Raw genomic sequence first — 14,679 nt, 5'->3', positions numbered from 1 at the left:
CACCATATATATATATATATATATATATATATATATATATATATATATATATATATATATATATATATATAACCTTATACCATGTGTATTATCATCTTTTGTTTAGAACAATGAGTTAATGATACGTTCCCTTCCTAGGTTACTGGGAATATATAGTATAAGTATGTAAATCATGATTTGTTCTTCTGTTATAGTTATAGTATGTTCCTCCCTGTACTAGTTATAGTATGTTCCTCCCTGTACTAGTTTTAGTATGTTCCTCCCTGTACTAGTTTTAGTATGTTCCTCCTTGTACTAGCTATAGTATGAACTGAACCCCTAAACTATACCTATTATAGTTTACTAGTATGTTTACTTGAACTGATACTGACTTGAAGAAAAGACTCATTTATCTACTGAGTTATGATTGTATTTTAAAAACAAAGTTTTATAAACAACAATGAGACATAACTTTAAAAGAGTTTTTTTTTAAATGATTTGATCATTTATAAAAGCATAAGAAATCCTTTAATGTGATGGTTATCACAGATAAACGTTTACACAATTATCATTGTGTTCAACTTGTCTTCCCCCCCCCCCTTAAAAGAATTTAAAACATTTAAAAGATTAATTAGGGGTATGAACTCACCTTATGTAGGTGATTCAATTGAAGGTTCACGTAAGAATGAGAAGTTCCACGAATGAATTCCCGAGACACAAACGAGTCCTAAATGACATATAATGGCATATATAGGCATGTAATTAGTGTTTATAACAACTAACATGGAAGGAAACAACCTTAGGGACTAGGAAACACTTGGAATGAAGTGTTAAAATCACATGTGATTGATCAAAGGGAGTTCACGGCCCAAGGAAAGTGTTCATGGCCCAAATGAATGGTTCACGACCCAATGGATTTCACGGTCCATCTTGATGAGTGGTTCACGGCCATGCATGAACTTATGAAGGGTTCACGGCCCTATAAAGGGTTCACAGCCGTGAACACTTCAAGCTCATGAAGATGGTGATGAAAGTGGTGAATCTAAGGTGTAAAGAAAGGGGGTTTCAAGCATAGACAAGAATAGATGTGTTACTAACCTTCTTGGGGATGATATAAGAGTTCTTGGTGGATGATACTTAAGAGAGTTTGAGAGAGTTTGCGGCCAAGGGGGAAAGAAATGAAGAAAAGTGAAGTGATCTTATATATATATATATATAGGGGAAAATAACACGGCCAGAAGAGAGTTCACGGCCGTGAACTAGGTTTGCGGCCGTGAACCTCAAGTGTTGGGTTCTCTGGTTCGGGTGAAGCCTTATAATCTCGAGCCAATACTTCCTAACACTCAATCCTTAAGTGTGCTAGGCTTAGAACTCCTTAGAATGACCCTTTAATAATGCTAGAAGGCAATGGAATTTAGTCTAACTTTTGGTTGGTTGGCTGGATTTACAAGGTAAAAAAATTTTGGGTTGTCACATACAATGCCTTTAATCGAATAGCTAGTTAGATAGTAAGTAAAATTAGGTGTAGTAATAATTCGACATCATCTATCTTTTCAATGTCCTGAATCAAATATAGTTATGTAGATTCTTGATGATAGTGATGTTAGATATTTTCTTAGTTTTGTTACTACTATGCCTCCCAACATAGTACAATTGTTTGTTCCTAATAATGTTATGGAAAGTGACACTAATAGATTTCCCAGGGAAAATCGTTCTGGAAATGATTCTTCGGGTGCTGGAAATAACTAGATTTGTAATTTATTACCTATAATAACCAACCATGTTCCCTCTTAAAATGACCATAAAGATGGTAGGGTTGTGCATGGGTCGGTTTGGCTCGGTTTTGGACCCAAACCCAACCCAACTCATAAAAGTCGGTTTCTGGTTTTCAGAACCCAATAGGATCGGTTTCTGGTCGGTTCGGTTTCTTGGGTTCTGAGCTCGGTTTGGATGGTTTTTAGGTTTCTTGGGTTCAACCCATACACTCACGGATTTTGGGTTTTAACCCATTTTCCAGAAATGAAGCAAGAAGTTAAATACTTCAAATAACACCAAATGGAAGTTAAATACTTCAAAAAATGAGTCTTACAACCAAATAGTCTATTACAACTTACAACCAAAGCCTAAAATAGTCTATTACAACCAAAACATAATCAAGTAAGGGTCGATTTCTTGGGTTAGATGGGACGGTTTCTTGGGGTGGTTTGTCGTTTTTAAGTATAGGTCGATTTCTCGGGTTGGATGGTTAAAAACCAAAACCGAACTCAATTTTTCGGTTTTAAAAAAATCTGTAACGCCTGTTCCAGGTATCACTTAATTTTCAAGTTTTAGGGTTTTGCACTGGGACTCGACGAGTTGAGGAGCCCAACTCAACGAGTAGAGATCGATATTGGACGCGGGACTGAGGGTCTACTCGACAAATTGGAAGGCCCCAACTCGACGAGTAGACACTGTAAAGGAAAACCCTAATTTTCATGGGTTTGTACCCTATTTAAGGAACTTATGGATCATTTGTGGTCTCCCTCATCGTCCTAACTGTCCAGAGAGAAACCCTAGCCGCATTTTAGTACTTCTTGAGTGTGTGTGAGCCTTGGAGAGTGAATCTTGTGCTTTTTGGAAGGAACCTTGAAGATTGAAGAGATTGAAGTGAGGAGAAGGCCATAGATCCGGCATCTACTCTGTTAAGGCAACCATCTTGAGGTATAAAGTTGCTACCTTGATCCTTACTTGCTTTGATCTCATCTTATGGAAGTATATTGTCACTTTTGGTGCATAATGGTAACAGTCTCGGATTTGGACTTGTCATGGGGATATGGTTCCAGATCTAGACACCTCTAGGTCCCCATGGACATAAAGTTGTTCCCTTTACCTAGTTTAGGCCCTTTTCCATGCCCTAAACATTGTATGAACCTTAGTTTTAGTGCTTTAGCCTTTTGAGGCCTTGCATGTACGTAAAGTTTGGAACTTTGCGTGGTATTTCAGTCTTAAGGGACTGGATCTATAGTTTGGAAGTTTGGATTCGACTGGAAGGACTGATTAGGTTAAGACAAGGGAAAACTCGACGAGTTGCACTAGCGACTCGGCGAGTTGGAGCGGGTTTTCCCATTTTCAGTCTGTAGGGTAAACTCGGCGAGTGGATAAGATAAGTCGACGAGTTCAATCGGGGTTTTCCCCGGTTTTCAGAACACTGAAGGAACTCGACGAGTTGCTAGATGCACTCGACAAGTTGGGTCAACATGGACTGTTGAACTTGAATTTGACCATGGTTGACCAAGTTTAACCTTGAGGATATTATTGGTATGTTCGGATTTTGATAAAGTAGTCATATGATGATTGTAGGCAGTCGAATTAGAATTGCGCGTTGGGTCTTATCTGATCTTATCTTATCAGTTCAGCATTTGTGAGAGGTAAGTCTCCTCACCATACCAATGGGTCTAAGGCACCAAGGCCGTCCCATTTTGTGATATGTGGTACACTAGTTGATGTAGTGATATGTGGTATGTTAGTTAGTTATATGCTAAGTGGTATGCTAGTTATATATGTGATACTTGCAGGGAAGACCATGGGGGAACCTATGGCGCTTGGATGTAAGACCATGTAGGGGAGCCCATGGCTTGCCAGGTAAAGCCCATGGGGGGAGCCCATGGCACTTGGATATATGACCATGTGGTGGAGCCCATGGCTTTTCCAGTTAAAGACCATGTGGGAGCCCATGTCACTTAGGTGTAAGACCATGTGGGGGAGCCCATGGCAACCTGAAGTAAGACCCTGGGGGGAGCCCACGGCATCCTTATATGTTTGTATGCATGACTTATGAGGTTTATGTAGCTTTTATAGCTAATATGCTTTATGTGATTCTGTGGATTGTGTGGGGTATGCTCTGGGGAACTCACTAAGCATTAGCTTACAGTTGTTGATTTGTTTAAGGTACTTCTGAGCCTAAGGGCAAGGGCAAGGCTTGATGGCGCGACATGCACTCTCCGGAATTTGATGGGTCACTCTGATATTTGAAATAAAATGTTGATGTTATGTATTAGAAAAAAATTGTCTTTGATATTTCACATTTTAAGGGAATGTTTTGATTAATAAAAAATGAAAATTTTATTTGTAAAATTTGGGTCGTTACAAGTTGGTATCAGAGCCTTGGTTTGACGGATTTGGGCACACTCTCGTGTGTGTTGTTGAGAGAAAAACTTGAAGACACACTTGAACAAAAGTTAGAACAAGTATAATGCGGAATAGTTAATCTCAAAGGATCTAAAAGCTCAACAATAATATAGTTAGATAGTTAGAGAGTTAGTTGCGGAAATGTATAGGAATGGAAATGACAGCAATTGTTATATCAAGAAGACACTTAAGCTGATTCATAACAAGGAATGCATTCACTCCAAGTTAATAAGGAAGATCAAGCTTAGTGATTAAGTCTTAAAGACTTGCTCCGAAGAGGGATTAAGATCAGCAGAATTATGATAAGATTTTAGTAAGAAGAGATGGGTGAAGAAAGATAGAGAGATAACTTCAGAATGTGTATTCAGATAGAATGCATAAGTTATCGGGTTTCCTGTATGAATACAAAGAGAGTAAGTCTCTATTTATAGAGACTTAGAAACTACACTAGATTACAACTCTATAAGCAGTCGTGCAAGGCATACTGGACAATAGAGTGTATTACATAAAAGACAAATAAAGTAATCTAGCTAAGTTGACTGTGGTAGCTGACTCCGGTTGCTGATGCGGTAGCAGATGAACAAAATTGACTCCGGGTGCTGAACCGTTGCGGTAGAGAGATGGTTGTGGTAGCTGAGTTCAAGAGGGTCACTTTTATGATTCAACAATTTCCCCCTAAGTGACCTCTTTAACTCCGGTTCAGCTATCAAGTTTGAGGAACTTGATCAAAATCCACCAGAACTTCCTGACGTTTTCCAACCATGTGATTCTTCATGTGATCTCGAACTTGACTTCTTCGGTAGTATGCTTCGATCTTTCAATTGCGGTCCGGCAGATGTCAAGTTGTTTCCCGGTCAGGCGGTGCATGGCAGTCGTAGGAATGAAGTATTTGACGTTGTCAGTCTTCCTTTTGAATATGACTCCAAGTTCAGGGAAGTTTGTTGGGCCTAGTGATCTTTCTTGGAAGCCTTCGGTAGGCATTGGCACAGGTTCAAGTGGTGGGAGATCAAACTCCTTGAGGATTGTTGGGTAGATATCCGCATCTATCTTTGCAAAGTCACAGACCGTATCCCTCAGAAAAGATTTGGCTTTTTCAAGCGTTATTTGCATTTTAGGGTGCTTTTCTGCCTTGTTCTGGAACACCCTGGGAATAAGGAAGATCTCTTCCGGATTCATGCCTGGGTGCGGATGTAGTCATGCTCCCTTCTGGTGAGGGTATACTGAATGTAGTCAGCCTTCATGAATTTCCGGATCTTGTAATTCTTGACTGCGGATGGTCTATCGTTAGACCATATTTTTTCAATGGAAGATGAGTGCTTGGCATAAAAACGATTAAGTCTTTCAAACTCCATTGGCAGTCTCTTGTGATCTGGAAGGCTTTGGTCAAACTGCTCAAATACAATGAAGTACTTGGCATTTGGAGAAATTGGTATATCCCAGTATCCATCAACAGGGGGTTCAGCATAAGTGAGGTGCGGTCTATAATCTTCGTCTAGGAGCCTGCGGTGAGGATTAATCCAAGAATTGATCAAGGACTCATCCATCATGGTGTCAAACCCGTATTCTCTCCAAATTAACTCTGCCAGCTTGGCTGCTTTCCAATCATGCTTCCTTTGAGCGGTGGCAGGGGAGTCTGTGGTGCTTGGAGAAGACATGTTTTCAGCCAAGTTCTTGAAGTGCGGAGGAGTCTCTGGCTTTTTGGGAGTATCTTTTGGAGGTGAAGTGTGAGGAGATGGAGTATGTTGAGATGGTTGCGGTGGGGTGGGAGTTTTTTCAGTGATGATGGGGGGACTCTGATGAATAGAAGTATCAGAGTTATGGACTTCTTGTTCTTCATCACTTCCCCCTCTTGAGGGATCCAACCCCGGTGCTTCCTCAAGCCATTGCTTAAGTCCATCCACCTTGTTGAAGACTTCTTGGAACTGAGCTTTGAGAGCTTCTGCCAATTGTTGGTTGTTTGGAGTGGAGGAGCTGAAGAGCAACTTGTGGATTTCTTTGGTGAGCTGGAGAATCTCAGGGCCATGGAAGTTGGAGGAAAGGGATTTCTGCAGTCTGTTGATGGTTGTTTGAAGAACAGAGATAGTGGACTCATAAGCAGTATGAGTCTCATCTATCAATTTCTGAGACTGAGAGGCTTGATCCATGATGGCCGCTTGAAGATCCGTTTTGATTGCGGTCACCTCAGTGATGAGGCGTTCCGCTGCAGCCATGAAGTCCTTATGGTCAGCCTTGCGGTTGTTGTCAAGGGACCGTATCCCCATCTCTACTTTGAGAGAGATGCGTTCAGCAGCCATGCGCTCCCTTGTCTCCAGACGTTCAATTCTTTCAATCAGTGACTGCGGTCCTGGAGTGTCTTCCGGTTGCGGTTGAGTAGGCTTGACCGCAGCCAAGATCTGATCGATTTTGGCTTGAAGGCTCATGAACTCCTTCCGGGTGACAACATTCTTCTTCTTTTTCTTCTTTTCTTTAGGCTTGGAAGTCGAATGTTGAGAACCACTGGACTCCTCTTCTTCAAACATCATCAGGTCATCGTTTGAAGGGTTGGGCTTGTTGACCTCTTGAATGTCGTCATCATCAAGACCGAAGGTTGGAGCTGAACTGAGTTCGATTGCGGGTCCTTCGTCTTGAGATGGATGGTATGTAGGAGTGGGAGTTGGAATAGGATTTGGAGTAGGAGGGACTTTGGAGGTACATGTGGCTGCACCTGAAGCTTGAGCTTTTGAAATTGTTTCAGCCATCTGATCCATCCAGTTCGAACTTTTTGAATGGTGGCTACGGTACTGGCATTGCTGATGGCATTTGCCCAATACCTAGCCACGGACTGGATCTCCTGTTCTTTCTATTGTTGCTGCTTGATTTGTTGTTCCTTGCGGGCTTGGAAAGCCCTTTGGAACGCAGCATACTTCTTCTTGTCTGACTCAGTTACCGGATTGTACTGTAACCAAGGGTTATTAGATGTATCACCGTCAAATCCTTCAAAGTGCACCGAAGTGTCCTTCGGGTCCACGGATCCTTGCACATTTGTGCTCACCGTGCCTAAACCACCTGTAAAAGATGAAAGCAGAGTAGGATTTCCTGAGCTTCCTCGGTCTCCTTGACCCGTGGTCAAGTGTGGCCTCTGCTCAGTTCTGGCATGGGCGAAAGAAGTGCCCTGCGGGTGGGAAGGTGTTTGTAGTGTTTGGGTGACAGAAAGAAGGATGGAGCGCAACTCCTCTGGGGAGAAGAAATGCAGTCGGGAAGCCCTGGAGACCTTAGGGCGTGAACCAGTGTCATCCTCTTGGGAGTGCACTAGGGGGGGGAGTCTCCACGTAGTTGAGAATCAGACTCAGTTTCTGAGTCTGACTGGAAAATGATGGTGGTAACAAATGGGTGTGCGGGCACCCCAAGGACTACTGGAGCCTGTTGAGAGGCTTCAGCATCGGTCCGGTCACGCATATGGATAGTGGTATCGGTTGTTTTCTGTTTCTTGAGGATAGAAATCAGTTGCCTATCCTCATCTGAATCACTGCTAGATATGGTTGGGGCAGGTTTTGTTTTGCGTTTCTTGGTGGGTGCGGTTCGTTTAGGAGCATCCTTTTTGGGTGTTCTTTGTTTCTTGGTTGCCAACTGCTTTCTTCTTTGAGAAAGGTTGGATAGTGTGGTGGAGGAGGGGACTGCGGTACCCTCAGGGATAATGGTTGCGGATGAAAGAGGCGGGGTAGAAGGGTATGGGGCAATACCCTCCGTAGCCTCAATGTGGTCTGAGACATCAGCAGTCTCAAGACCAAGAGTAGAAAGGATATGAGTAGGGAGTCTGCGGATCGGTCCAAATATAGTTTGATCAGAAGAAGGGTTGTACCTTTTAAGATCCTTAGTGACGAAAAAATTGATGTCACTACCCATGTCTATTCCAGCATCCGCATGTAAGTCTGAGATGCAAATGACCAGAACCGTGCAAATGTGAGCTCGGTTGGGTTCTCCTTCGGGTTCTCTTTGGGAATGTATTGGATGAAGTCGTCCCAAAGGATTTGTCCATAGTTTACGTCGTGGCCTGTGTAGATGCTCCATACTAATTCCAGCAGCTTCAGTCCCATGTTGTCGATGCCTCCGGTTCTGCCGGATAGGCAGCGGATGACAAAGTGACACACAAACTGCCATACCGCAGGCAGCTGATTCTTTTTGAACTCACCAATCCCTCGAATTGGTTTCTGATACCCCATCTGGTAGAGTGCGGATGTAACGTCTGCCATAGAAGGTGAGAAAATCTTGATGGAAGGGTGAACCAGAAGATTAATGGCATTTAAGAACTTTTCTTTGGACAAGATGACCAAGGAATCGTTCATAAGATTGAGGTGAACTTCTTGGGGGTTTTCCATTGGGCGATATGCAGAGAACGCACATTTGAATAGAGTAGAAACTGGAACAACGTCTGTAAATGCATCGAATGGACCAAACAGAGGGTGGTTCTTGAGAAACTTGATCATAAGCTTGATGGGAGCATTATAAGAAGGATGATCTTCAAATATTGCTCTGAAATTACTTGAAGCGATTGTTGGAGAGTCGGAACCTGTTGGATTTACAGAACCTGAAGCCTTGGATTGCTTCTTTGATGCACCTGATTTCACCATTGTAGGAGATTCGAGAGAAGAAAACAGAGTTCTTGAGAGTTTTGAAGGTTTTTGAAGGATTTGGGAGAAATAATCGATATTTAGAAAACGTAAAGTATTGTTGGGGAAGAAGATGGGTTTATAAAGGGGGGTGAAAAATGTTTAACCCTAGGTAAATGGTAAGGATAGGGTAAAACGTCGATTGGGGTTTTGGGGGGGAATCTATGAATTTTGGATTAAATCTCAGCCACACATAATTAAAACGGGTTTGAAAAGATTTTGGGAGATTTCCAAAAGGGGTTTTGCATTTAATGTAAAGTCAGACGCATGTCAACACGTCAGGTGATCGTAGGGGTGATGGGAGAGGAAGTTGTAACGGATGGGACGTATTAGGGAGAGGAAAGGACAAATTAAGGATGAGTTTATTGGAAAAACGTTCTTTTTGTCATCATCCCTAAAATAGGTCTGACACAAGGATTATTCAGAAAGAGAATGTGACAGTTTCTAAAGAGAATGTTTTTTGTCTTTAATGTCTAACTTAATGAAGGGTCATTAAATAGCACACAAAGATTCAAGAGTTGATAAAACAGTTGAGAAATTATCACGATGATCTTGGATGGAAAATTCATTGCAGTTGGAAACGTCATCGCGGATGGAGATTTCATTGCGGTTGGGAACGTCATCGCGGATGAACAAGGAAAGACTGCAGTGAGAAACTGAGAGGAAAAACACTTGTACAAATATTAGTAATAACAGACCATAAAGACCCATGAGATACGTATGATATATGGCTGCGGTACCTAGACTGCGGTACCAAAACCATCTATCACATGTAATTCTCAGTTAGAACCGCAACGAACACCAAGGATGGTCTGCGGTAGCTAACAATTCAAAAAGAATTGCGGGTCTGGATTCATCATTCCTAACATTTGCAGGAAGGTGTTAAGCTTTGTTGAATCGAGCGCTTTTGTGAACACATCAACAATCTCTTCATGAGAAGGGACAAAGATGAGTCCAATATTACCTTTTAAGATGTGGTCTTTGATGAAATGATACCGTAGTTCAATGTGCTTAGTCTTGGAGTGCTGAATTGGATTGTGAGAAATAGCAATAGCACTTTCAGAGTCATAATAGATCGGTATCCGCAGCATTCTATACCCGTAGTCCATTAGTTGAGTTTTCATCCAAAGGACTTGAGAGCAACAGCTGGCTGCGGCCACATATTCAGCTTCTGCAGTTGATAGAGAGACACAACTTTGTTTTCTTGAAGACCAGCTGACGAGACGTTCACCCAGAAATTGACATCCTCCTGAAGTGCTTTTTCGATCGAGCTTGCATCCGGCATGATCCGCATCTGTGAAAGCTTGTAGGCTGAATTCATTGCCTGCGGGGTACCATAGACCAAGAGATTTGCTACCTTTCAGGTACCGTAGAATCTGTTTGGCTGCGGTCATGTGTGAGACTTTTGGGTCAGCCTAATACCTTGCACATACACCAGTTGCAAAGACAATGTCTGGCCTGCTTGCGGTGAGGTACATCAAAGAGCTGATGATGCCTCTATAAGTCTTGTGATCCACAGATTCGCCTGAGGGATCAGCAGAGATCTTATAACCGAAGGCCATGGGGACCTTAGCAGATGAACAGTTGTCCATAGAATATTTCTTCAATAGTTCAGTGGTGTGTTTCTCTTGATGAATGAATATGCCTTGCGGTACTTGTTTCACTTGAAGACCTAGAAAGAAATTAATCTCTCTATTCATGCTCATTTTGAACTTGTTAGTCATGAGCTTAGCAAATTCATCCACCATGCCTTGATCAGTCGAACCGAAGATGATATCATCCACATATATCTGTACCATCATAAGGTGGTTGCCATTTGCTTTTCTGAATAGTGTGGGATCAATCACTCCTCTCTTATACCCGGATGAGACAAGGAATTCAGAAAGAGTCTCATACCATGCTCTTGGGGCTTGCTTCAGACCGTAGACTGCCTTTTCAAGCTTGTAGCAGTGGTCTGGGAATTCAACATTTTCAAAGCCCGGAGGTTGCTGAAGATAAACCTCTTCTTTTAGTTCCCCATTGAGAAAGGCACTCTTAACGTCCATTTGCTGTACCTTGACGTTTTTGTGGGCTGCGTATGCTAGAAAGATCCGGATGGCTTCCATGCGTGCTACCGGAGCATACGTTTCATCGTAGTCAATGCCTTCAAGTTGACTATAGCCTTTTGCAACTAATCTCGCCTTGTTTCTGACTACCGCACCAGATTCATATAACTTATTTTTGAACACCCATCTAGTGCCAAGAATGGAGTGACCACGTGGCTTCGGAACGAGCTGCCAAACTTTATTTCTTTGAAATTCTTCAAGCTCTTCTTGCATTGCGGCTATCCAGTCAGGTTCAAGCAATGCTTCTTTGATCGTTCTGGGTTCTACCGAGGACATAAATGCTGCATAGTGGCAGTGATCAGATAGGTCCTTGGAAGATCGAGTCTGGATGCCTGCGGATGGGTTCCCAATGATTTGACCTGGTGGGTGGTCTTTCGTCCATACATGAAGACGTGGCAGCAGATAATCAGCAGCTGCGGTAGAGGGAATATCTTGAATGTCAGAGGAATCTGCGGTTGGAGATGGCAGTTCCCCCTGAACTTGAGAACATCCTGCTGAGTCATCTTGATCTATTTGAACGGAATTTTCTTGAGCAGTTGGGAGAGGTTCCCCCTGGGTTGCAGATGGGAGTTCCTCTGGAACCTGAGAAGGTTCCCCCTGGACTGCGGATGGGAGAATGACAATCCTTGGATCAGTTCTAGTGTCGATATTTTCTATGAGTTCATCATCCGAATCCGAAGATACGTTTGATGGTAATGCTTCTCTGCGGGCAGGAATTTGAACAACATCAAGTACTGGAACCTCAACGGTTGCAGCTAGATCCGGAGTAGAGCTTTCCCCCTCAACCGGACAGGTGGAAGTATTGAGAGATGCTACTTCAGATAGAGATGGTCCAGAAACATCAGCATGTTGTTGTTGAGCTGCGGGTGACACAAGAACTTCGGATAGTTTTGCCGTTTCAACAGGATCGAAAAGATCCTCATAGTTGACTTCAACTAGATTCAAGGGACCTGAAGAGGCAGGAATGTCACTTTCCATGATTGCGGTGGTTTCAGTAGATGGAGGGGCGTCGCGGATGTGAGAATCATCAAATTTCACATTGAAGCTTTCAATGATCAGCCTTGTACGCCTGATGAGCACTCGATAAGAAACTTTGTTAGTGGAGTAACCAAGGAAGATGCCTTCATCGGATTTCGGTGCAAACTTGTTGAGCTGATCTCTCTTGTTGATCACGAAGCATCTACACCCAAAAATATGAAAGAAGCGAACATTAGGCTTGCGGTTGTTAAGGCCCTCATATGGTGTTTTATTGAGGCGTTTGCACACAATGCTTCGATTTTGGACAAAGCATGTGGTTGCTACTGCTTCAGCCCAGAAGTAGAGAGGAAGTTGGGCGAAGTTAAGCATGGACCTGGCTGCTTCTACCAGTGTGCGGTTCCTTCTTTCTACTACACCATTTTGTTGCGGTGTGTAGGGTACTGAGAAGTTGTGAGAGATACCTTTGGACACCTAGAAACTGTTGAGAAGATGATTAGTGAACTCGGTTCCATTATCACTGCGGATGCGTCTTACTGGAAGCTTGATCTGAAGTTCGATTTCTTTGATGAAGTTGATGAAAATCTGCGGTGTCTCTGATTTGAGTCTGAGGAAGAAGACCCATGTGAAGCGTGTATAGTCATCAACAATAACCAGTATATACTTCTTGTGGTGGAGGCTGGCTACGGTTGATGGACCGCAGAGATCAATGTGCAATAGCTCCAGTGGTTCAGAAATAGAAGAGTCCATTATCAGAGGGTGACTTGCTTTAGACTGCTTACCACATTCATAAGCCGGACAGAGAGTATCGTTGCTGAATTTGAGAATAGGGAGACTGCAGACTAGTTCTCCAGTGACTAAGTTGTTGATGTACCGGAAGTTGAGATGAGCTAGCTTACGGTGCCATAGCCAGCTGACTTCGGATACAGCTTTGGACAAGAAACACAACTGCGGTCTACCAATGATTAGAGAAACATCCAAAGGGTACATGGTACCTTCAGATCGAGATTTGATCAGGCAAGTGTTTCTATCACTCGTCATTACGTAGCAAAACTAATCATCAAATTCAACACGATGTCCTGCTTTACATAGTTGGCCAACACTGATGAGGTTGTGTTTAAGGCTTTCTACATAAGCAACCTTCTGAATGGAAAAGTTCCTCGTAGTGAGAACACCGTAACCTCGGATGACACCGTTTGCATTGTTACCAAAAGTGACATTTCCACCATTGTATATAGGCCTGAAATCTCGAAGGTACTCTAACCTTCCGGTCATGTGCAAGGAGCAGGCACTGTCAATTAACCACTCATCTTCTTGTTCCTCCTTGCACAAGGCCTGAAAATTACACGGTTAGTTTAGGCATCCAAACAAGTTTGGAGCCTGGGACGATTGATGTGTTTCTGAATGATGCATGGTCCGAGGTTGCAGGGACAAGTCTCTTGTCAACTTTTGAGCCTAGTCCTGGATGTTTGTGTAGATTTGGAGTGTTGTGATTTTTTGAAAAAATACGAGATTTCTGACTCTGTCTTGATTCGACATGAGATAAAACCTTTTGACAACTACACTGACATTTACAAAAGGAGATTTTGTCTTTTGATCTGACACTGTGATTGGTCAGCGATTTTAAGGATGTTTTGGATCTGTTACCGGTCCGAGATGGATAATTCCAGACACGAGTGTTTTTGGGTTTTGAAAAAGTCTGTTTTTGAAAGGTTTTAGCACGTGTAGATTTCTGAATCCTTTTAGATGGATTTGGTAAGATGCCCTTCCATTTGAAATTTTGACGTGACTTTAAAAGTGTTGGAGTGGGTAAAATACCTTTCCATTTAGGATCATTTGAGGAATAGACCTGAAAAACATAGTTTCGATAAGACTGAACACCCTTTTGGGTTGTGTCAGAAGGAGTAGGAATGACTTTTGAAACTGGACTTTCCTTTTTGTTTGTTTTCTTGAAAGAAGAGTTTTCTGAAATGTAGTGAGAGAAAACAAACTTTTCAGGACTTTTGGATTTAGGAAATCTGACTTGCTTCTTGTTTTTTCAAAAAGGTTGTCTATTAGTACCACGAGATCTGATTTCTTCTTTAAAAGCCTTTTTTGCCAAAGATTTAGGTGATCCGCAGTCACGGTTATTCAATTGCGGTTTCCTGGAGTCTTTTGAATTTTTGTGAAAACGTGGAGTTGAATCATCAGAACTTGAGGATTCAGGAATTTGGGAACATTGACCTACTTCAAAATTTTCTATTGGCAACTCATGATGAATTGCTTGAAGAGTGACAGAACTTTTGACTTCCGAACTTTTGATTGCAGACTGCGGTAGGGATGACTTGACTACCGCATAGTAGGTTTTAGTTGGGACTTCGGTGGAACATGTGTGGGACAATTAACTACAGTGAGAGACACTGCGGTCTGAGGACAGAGATGGGAAGTCTTTTGAGACTTCGGTGTCCGCAACAACAATCTCTTCATCAACTACGGATGAAGTTTGAGAATTTAGATAGACTGTGCCACAGATAGGAAATTGATCACATGTGTGACCCGAAACCTCAGGCACAATTTCCTCAATGACACAATTATTGCTTAGATTGTGCAGTCTACCGAAGTGAGTTTTGATATCTTCGGAAAAGGTCTTGTCATTAACAGGGAAATGAAATTCTCGGTCCGGAGGGACATACAGTCTGTCTTTGTTGAACCGGGGTGAGGAATCCATTGCGGTAGGATATCCATTCGACCAACCCCAATTGTATGTATTGTCCACGGTTTCATTGTTTACCAAATTTTCAATAGCTTCACTTTCATTAAACAATTTT

This window comes from Lactuca virosa, chromosome 6 (genome assembly GCF_052849685.1).
Source record: "Lactuca virosa cultivar CGN04683 chromosome 6, Lactuca_virosa_CGN04683_v6, whole genome shotgun sequence".
Classification (NCBI taxonomy): domain Eukaryota; kingdom Viridiplantae; phylum Streptophyta; class Magnoliopsida; order Asterales; family Asteraceae; genus Lactuca; species Lactuca virosa.
The sequence above is the reverse complement of the archived record's forward strand: the minus strand, read 5'-3'. Positions refer to the sequence as shown.